Genomic DNA, 9,157 nt, shown 5'->3' with positions numbered 1-9,157 from the left:
GATACAGACTGAAAAATAATCCAGTGTTCTTAGCAAGCAGCTCATGGGTAACCTTGGTGCAAGCAGATTCAATGGAATGGTGGGGAAGAAAGTCAGATCTTGGTAGTTTGAGAAGATGTGGAAGAGGGACAAGGAGAATGCAGGCTATCTTTAGTGGAGTTAGCATGTAAATTGAGGGAGAAATGATGATAGCTGGAAATAATGGAAAAGAGAAAACTCTGTTTGTATTCTTATAGTCCATTGGCAGTTCCTGTTCTAAAATTTCCAGATTTGAATAGTACTATGTTTAGCATAAAAAGAAAAATTATTTCCTAAATCCAAAATTAACAGACTTGTACCCTTTATGGAATGTTCAGTACAGTAAATTATATTTCCTATGCCCACAAGTCAAATATTTCAGAGAAGTTCACTAGACTTACACATAAAATTTCCCCATCTTTCCTGCATACTAGCTACCACAGAGACTGAGGTGATAACAGAAAATTACAACAAATGAGAATTCTGCTCACGTGAAACTCCAGCATTGTCACATCAGAGGGAATGTTCACCACAAATGAAGCTACTCCATCATAATTTGTTGCACTTCTTGGATCCTGATCTCTCTTCTCCTAAGTTTTATTAACTGTTTTTGCTTTCAAGGTTACTGAAATCCCTCCAATGAAATGGTCAAAGGCATCCTTCACTTGCACCTGTTGGACCAAATCCATTTCAGTAGTTAATGATGATTCTTTAACAACAAGAAAATGCTAGAATAATTTCCTTATTCAGACCCAAGCACAAACTTCGTAGGATTTAAATCAGTAGTCAAATGTGGCTCTCTTAAGATTGTGTTTTAACCACTCTAGGCATATATCATATGAATATATTCAATTCGACATGTAATTATTGAATATGTAATCAGAGCAGGGCACTGTGCTATGTGCTTGTATGTAAGACATGGGTCGGGTAAAATTATTATCAGGCCTGGATCTAGACTGTTATTTTTCATCACAGCCTTGTCCTATTCATGACTTCCCTCAGTTTATTCTCCATTTAAGCGTCTATACTGAGGGTCTCACAGGAGCAAGATCTATCAGAGGTACTTCTCCTCTGCCCTTCCACAGAATGAAAATGTACCATGTTAGATTTTCTAAACATCTAACCCTGATGGAATACGGAATCCCAGGCTTCAGGAAAAAAGGAGTAGCAACCAAATTCAGTGTATAGGGGAAAAGGACGTATTTGACATCAGTTACTGTGGTTTCTTTGAAGAATTCACCTAATGGAATAACATGCATCACCTTGAGAATTTGGCAAGTACCATCTAATACATCAATCTGCATGGGCACCCACCCTGTCCCCTCTGTATTTATTTATTTGGATAAGGACAAGTCTTTCATCTATTCTTTGGTCATTTCACATGCAATGACTAAGCTAAGCATGGATGATTGCTATGGTCACCCTGGAAGACACTGGCCACTCTAAACCAGTAGAGTGTGGTTTGCAGGAGTTTGGTAAGATTCATAAGTTTTAACTACAGTGTCCTGTTCTAGACCATTTTTCAGATAATGTATTCTATTTTTTTCCTTCAAAAAAACCAAACAGAGCCACATGCCCTCAGGGAGTCAATAATCCTGTTAAAAGAGACATTCACATGTGAAATAGCTGATTCTCATGTCCCAGGCAATATTCAAACAAATACTAGGTAGTATGGTAGAAGATGTGTGTCAAATATTTAATATGTAAGCAAACACCCAAATGACTCAGGGACACTTTCATAATGTGAATAATTTTATCATTTCATTTGTTTGTTGCTTATAGGTGCAAAATTCTTCAACGATATCCTAGCAAACCAAATACAGCAGCATATAAAAAGGATTAAACCATGATGAAGTGGAATTTATCTCAGGAATGCAAGGTTGGTTTAACATTCCCCAAATCAATTAATATAAAGCACCATATCAATAGAATAAAGAACAAAACTCACATGATCGTCTCAATAGATGCAGAAAAAGCAACTGACAAAATTCAACACTCCTTCTTGATTAAAAAAATAAAAACCCACTCAACAAACTAAAAATAACAGAGACCTTTTTCAACCTGATAAACAGTACCTACCAAAAAATCTACAGTTAACATCATACCTAAACAGTGAAAGATTGAATGCTTTCCTCCTAAGACAAAAAACAAAAACAAAAACAAAAACAAAAAAACCCCCAAACAAACAAACAAAACAAGAATGCCCATTCACACCTCTTATATTCAACATTATACTGGAGGTTCTAACCAGGACAAGTAGGCAAGAAAACAAATAAAAGTCATCATAATTGGAAAGGAAGAAGTAAAATAATCTATTTGCTGATGACATAATCTTGTATATAGAAAATCCTAAGGAATCCACACACACAAAAAAATAAGAACTAAAAAACAAATTCAGCAAGGTTGGAGGAAACAGGATCAGTATATAAAAATCATTATATTCCTATACAGCAGCAATGACTACATTAAATGAAAGAAAATAATTCCATTTATAACACCAAAGAAATAAAATATTTAGTAAAAAACGACAAAAAAGTACAAAACTTATATACTTTGAAAATTATAAAACATGTTGAAATTAAATAAAACGTAAATAAATGGAATGACATTTCATGTTTATGAGTCAGAAGACTTAATATTGTTAATATGGCAATATGCCTCAAATTGATCTACAGATTTAACACCTAATAATGGTCCCTTCTGCTGTGGTACCTCGTTCACGGTTTTCTTGTTCAAACTCTGCTCTAGCCCTACTGATGAATTTCTGGTTTTCTGAAGTTGCTCTCTCCAGTATCTTTCATCTTTGCACAGGCTATCTATTCCCTTTGCCTTAGATGCTCTTCCCAGCTTCTTCATATGACTAACTCCTACTGGTTGTCCTCAGGTCTCAGCTTACAAACCATATTTTCTGGGATACTTTCCTCGATCTGCTTTGAAGAGGATAAATGCCTCTTCCTGGGTATGCCTTTAAAAACCTATTCTTACTGACTTTCAACACTTCTCATATAGTTCTGTCATTCTCTTTTTATATTCTACTTATCTGAATTTCCCTATATAATTGTAGCTATACCAGGTAGGCAGGGCTGAGTCATATTTGCCTTATTTACTGAAAAAATGAATTAAACAAATTGAAATGAAAAACTCACATGCTGATTTTGCCAAATGATGCTTCTTTAGGTTCCACCATCAACCCAAATAGTCGGTTCTCAGTTTTGGCTGTACACTAGAACCATCTGGGGAGCTTTTAAAAATCCTGAGTCCTAGGCCATACTGTGGACTGATTAAATCAAGATCCCTCTGTGGGGTAGGCAGGCATTAGTATTTCTAAGCTCCTCAGATGATTAACTATGAAACCAAGACTAAGAACCATTGAACTAGAAGTAGAGTGTCTTCTAAGGAACCATCTCCTAAGATTCAGTTTGATCTCTTTCACTTTATCCTTTCAGGATACCAACGGGAACCTAAGTGTCACTGTAAGTGAAGGCCACCTAAAGCCTAAGTACTAAGGAGGTCCTCAGAAACCATTATGAGAGAGAGCTAAGAGGAGTTCAGATTCTTCCATTGAGCTACATGGATCTGGGAAGATTATTCTGATAATAGCACATTGTCTGCCATTTTGACCTTCCTTAGGCTCAGCTTCCCTAGACTCATGCTATCAAGGAAACCCCTGTTATTGGGGTTTCCTTGATCTCAAGGAAACCCCAATAACAGGCTGGCTAAAAATGCTCAAGTCTCCATTGCGGCATTGAGAGATAAGACCTCAGTAGTATGGTTTTGACTTGTAACGTGGTGCTTAGCATTAATGACAAGAGAGTCAATTATATCTTGATAAAACTGGAAAAGGAAAAAAGAAGAAACAATGACAAGAGGCCAGGACCTCTTGGTTCAGGAGACTCCTCCCTCAGTACAACAAAAGAATACTTGCCATCAGGCACCAACACCCTCAGTGCATACTTTATGCACCTTGGCAATAGAATGGTAGTCAACAGCAATGTGGTAACCATGGAGATTTCCCTTGAAGAACTTGCCAACTAGCTGCAAGGAGCATGTTAGCTTGGCAGCCTCCAGGTATTAATGCCTTCAAGACATACCTTAGCTTTCAAGCTGAGGCCATGCTCTTTCTAGGCAGCTCCTGCCAATGATTAAACATTAGAGCCTGATCATTTCTATGTAAGAAAATAATTTTACCTTTTATGATTGAAAGATAATAATCTTAACTGTAAACTGAAGTTTAGCTAGATGAGATTCTAGAACCCTGAGATTCTCTCTAGTTCTTACATTCCATAAATCTATTGAAAAGAATCTAGGAAAGTTATATATGGCCTATCAGACCTTTGGTTTGTGACACTGGCTATTATTTAGAAATTCTGGTGATCTCAGCTTGTATAGTTCATGAATTAATTACTCAAAGCCTTAGTATCCCTGTCTATGCTATATTCCTGCTTTGTACAACCTCATTATTTTCCTAGAAGTTATTCTGATTAAATAAGAAAAAATCCATTAATATTAAATTACAGTATTATAAAACTTCTAAGTTCAAGAATTTCTAATAGGTGCTATAAGAAATATAAGACATATTCCGATCAGAGAGATTCTCATATATTGGGGTAACAAAATGAACACCAATAACATTAATAACAATTTCTTTAGTAGCTCCTATAGCCCAGGCAATAAGCCAGGCTATTTACATGTGATATCTCCAAACTTCACGACATCTTCAAACAGTAGTTATTATTCCTCCCTCTTATTGCTGCTGTAGTCAGAGATGATCGTGGCTCCTTGTTCAGTTCCTAGTCTCTGGGTAATTTATCATTCCTTTATTTAATTCTTTAACCCCGCTTGCCCAAATTTCTGTATTTTGCTTCTTTTATTAAATCGTCTTGGGTAAATTTGAACCATGTTGGATAAATGTCCAAAAAAGGCAAATTTATAGAAACAGTGAGTAGATAGTTATTGCCTGGAGCTAGGACTGGGAATGGAGAGATTACATGCAAACGGGCATGAGCGAATTAAATTACTATACACTTAAAACAGGTGAATTATATGTTATTTAAATTATAGTTTAATAAATGTGCTTTTTAAGTGGGGTAAATAGCACCTGGCCTGATACATAGTACACACTCAACTCATGTTAGCGGAATGCAAAGCATTAATTCTGTTTCTGCTGCCTTCTCAGTTTCACTCTTGTGAGCACTTTTCTGGCAAGGACAGGATAGTGAAATCTATCAATTCTACAATTTGTTTTGGCTCTAGAAAAGAGTTTGTTAGAGGGGTTCCAAACTCACAATTAAAGATTTGGACTTTTCTGTGGATTTAAGTTTTTCAGGTGTATAGGGAACTTGTTTATAAAGTAAATTCTGTTTCCTGCCAGAACTTTAATTTACAAGGTCAGAAAGCTGTTCTTTGGTTTTGGTACTATGAATGTCATTGGTGATCTTGACAGGAGTGTAGTCTAGCAGTAGAGACAAGCCAAACTAGAGAGGGTTGAGATGTAAGGAAGTGAAGTTGGCATGTCCAGACAACATGGTAGAATGGAGAAGTGGGAGTTGACAATAGTATTCTAATATTTGCGGAGCAGGACTTGGCGATTGGGTGTGAATAGGCAGAGTCAAGGATGACTCCCAGGTCTCTGGCTTGAACAATTAGTGATAGGAGATACTTTTTGCTGAGATGAGATATATAGGAGGAGGAGGAGCAGTTTTCTTTGTGGGGAGGAGGGACAGAGATATAAGTTTAGTTTGTACATGTTGAATTTGAGTTGCCTCTAAGATGCCCATGTGGTGATATCCTAGTAGGCTCATGGATAGGAAGCTTTTCTGTCTCCCACTTCCATCATGGCCGTCTCCCATTGTAGACAACACCTTCCTCATCTCTGATTTACCTGTGTTACAAATTCATCTTTCCTTCTTCTTAAAATTTACCTCTAGTTCACTTCCCTTTCTGATGCTATTCTGAATTTATTCCCATTTGATATCTTTACTATTGTTCCAATGGGATTTGGGAAGAATGCCAAAGAAAATAAAAAATGAAAAAGTAATTTAGTTATCCTTCCTTCAACTCCTTTTATAAAGGTACTTTTCCTTTTGTAATAAATAAGTAATCTGTGGGGTGATATTTTGAGAGCAAGTGAATATCTTATTGACCAGTAATAATTCATGTAATGGTTCTAATAGCTATCGATGATCCTTGTCTGAATCAAATATGATAAGGATTATAAAATGATGACTTCCTAATTAGGTCATTTCATCTGTATTAGCTAGAGCTCTTCTGAAAAGGGCTTTCCCTTTTGTAGAAATTCAAAATGTTAACTTAAAAAAGCTTTAAAATTAGGAAGGAAGTTATGGAAATTTAGAGCTTAAAATATTTCAAAGCTGGACATAAGAAAATCATATTTGGAGGCTGTTTTTGGTCTTCAATATTCTCTGGTCATATGAGAGAGCTACGCTGGCCTTAGGGAGGTGAATGATAAATAACAGTTTGGTTTCGGAGACAGAGGAATTTGGGGTTGCACCTAAGGCCTGTCCTAGCCCTCTTTAGAGTAGATCTGAACTTACAAAGCAGACACCTTGAGTCATGGTGTCTCTACAAACCATGGCACTGGAAACAGCCCAAAGTTAATCTAAGTAGGGTTATTATGAATCGCTGAACATTGTAGCTCCTTCCCATTCGGGACCCAAACCCATATATGGATTCACATAGAATATCAAATCTCTAATTCTAGTCCATGGTCATAGTGCCTTATCATTTTTGTATTTCCCACTAGACTGTCATATCTCTTTAAGGGCAGAAACTATCTCATTCACCTTTGCATTCCCACAGACCTGCCACATAATAGGATTTTAGTATATTTAGCCAAAACAAAGAGGAGAGCAGAGAGAGATAACAACAAGAATAACAAACAAAAAAAAACCAAACTCAATACATTGAAGAAAGATTATCAAGGGCTTTGCAAGGAATTTGGTATTTTGCAGACAGTGGCAGGTCTTCCTATATTCTTACATAGAGTCAGGTTATTTCATATATCAATATTCATAGATGTCTAGTGAAGAATTTGCATTTAGACATAGTACATGATTTTATATTGCAAATTATACCTTACTCTATGAGACTAAAAATATCAACATTTATTTAAAAATAGAGTTGTAATTCAGTTAATTTTCAAAGTCACACTAGCAAGTCACAAACAGAAATGGAATTAATAGAAGCTATCATCCCTGCCTGACAAATTAGTCTGATTTTCTTTTAAAGCAAATCCACAAAATAATTAAACTGAATTGAGAAACATGAGGCAAGTTAAAACTAACAGAATAGCTTTGTTATCATTTGGAAAAAAAACTGAAGAATAGCTAGGTCACTGTGCCATGCCTAATATTTATATTGTAAATGCAACTCAGAAGAATAACAACTTCTTCATATTATCAGATAAATACAAAAGTGTTGAATATAAGAGTTGCCCTCACTCCTTTCCTATCCTTACTCTTTTAGCGTGCTAAAAGAGGCAATTAATGTTCAGATTAGCACATAAAGCTTTCCCCTCTGACATCTCTAAGGCTTAAGGTGGGTACTGTGTCTGGATGAAGGAGGAAACTGGCAAAGGGATTGGACAGTACCCATCTAAGGTTGACTGGATATGGACCGAGAGACTACTAAAGGGAAAAATAAGCATTTTGCACCATTCTCTGGATTTTGTGTATATTTTTGATGGTTACTTATAAGATTCATAATGAATGACACCAACATACCATGATGTGATAATGGATCCCATGTGAATATCATTACAGACTTTGAGGGGCGTAGCAGTGAGGTTACACAATAAATCCAACTCTCTGGGAGAAAAGAGAAAAAGAAGTGAGTGACAACACAAACAAACAAAAAAATAATGAACTGAAAGTCAGCAATATACATATTCTGAACTAATTAATAGCACCTGAAATTCGATTAAAAAATGCATACATCTTCCTTCTAAGTTAAAATGTGGAGCGTTGCAGGAATTTTGACTTTTCTACAATTCAAAAGGCTTCCTTCTGTGTTGCATAAATAGTGAAGACGGGGGCATCATTCACATAAAAATGAATGGAAACGGTGCCCCCTGTCGGAAGTCACATGAATTTTCTATTTCTGAAACCATCACGGCCTTAAGGAAAAATTACAAGTGCCTAATGTGGTTTATAATAAGGCCCCTTCCAGCTTTAGCTTCCTCATTCCTGATTTTTGGCAGCCATAATGATCTACTTAACGTCCAGATCATTAACAAACTTCTTTTCTCCTCCTCCTGGGGTTTGCATTAGTTTCCTTTGCCAAGCAAATTCTTCCCCACTCCCTTACTTCTTGACTAAATTCTTTTCTTCTTTCGGGCCATAGGATGAGGTATCATGTCTCCTGGGAAAACCTTTGCCTAAAAATAAAATAACTAAAACATACTGAGAACTTAACTCTTGGGCAGGCACTGTTCTGAGTTTTACACATGCATTAACTTTTATAATTGTCAGGAAAACTGTAGGAAGTCGGCATGATTATCCCATTTCACAGATGAGGAAACTGAGGCATGGATAAAATAGTGTTAGGTGGACCTTGAATTCTATGATGAAGAAAGAAACCAATTGTGAGAAAATGGTAAGAACAAGAGATTGGAGGTCACGATGAACTTAAGAATTGTGCTGGAATGGAGGTCTTTGGGGCAAGCGAGCTGTTAAGATTGGAGGATTATGGGAAAAGAGAAGTAGTGACTGTGTTGGAGATTCCTGGAGATGATGCAGCCTCTGATGGTGACATGGTCCAAGGTCCAAGGTTAAAAAGGGGAGGCTAGAGCGGAGGAGAGTGTCCTTGGTAAAAAAATTTTTTTAAATTCACTATTCCCCTAGTACCCAGCACTGTATCTGATAAATTCTCTTAAGCTATCTGTTGGATGTAAGGTGAAATGCAGCACTTTAGGTAAGCCCCAACCGGAGTTTCCTCAAATACTTCTTGTTTTAGCTTTCCGGTCACCAACCAGAGGAATATTCTCCACAGCCTGCAGGAATATTCGATGCCCGGATTTCCAAGCTGGTCTTGCTCCCTTAACTTCGGGGGGCAGCTGGAACCTAAGCCGCGTTCGCTCAGCGGTTCGCCTACGTCTGGCTGTTGGTCCCTGAAGAGAATT

At 36.9% G+C, this 9,157-nt stretch overlaps 1 long non-coding RNA gene across 1 annotated transcript; it reads right to left on the bottom strand.

The window, feature by feature from the left end:
- Positions 1-515: 515 nt before the first annotated feature.
- LOC112484026 lies at positions 516-9,142 on the bottom strand. Its single transcript, XR_003047864.1, has 3 exons — positions 9,008-9,142; positions 7,761-7,844; positions 516-689 (listed from the first exon to the last, which is right to left on the bottom strand). It is a non-coding gene; the product is annotated as an uncharacterized LOC112484026 (long non-coding RNA).
- Between the last annotated feature and the right edge of the window lie 15 nt (positions 9,143-9,157).

This window comes from Pteropus alecto, unplaced genomic scaffold, assembly GCF_000325575.1.
Source record: "Pteropus alecto unplaced genomic scaffold, ASM32557v1 scaffold226, whole genome shotgun sequence".
In the NCBI taxonomy this organism is placed as follows: Eukaryota; Metazoa; Chordata; class Mammalia; order Chiroptera; family Pteropodidae; genus Pteropus; species Pteropus alecto.
This window is presented reverse-complemented; position numbering and strand designations above follow the sequence as displayed.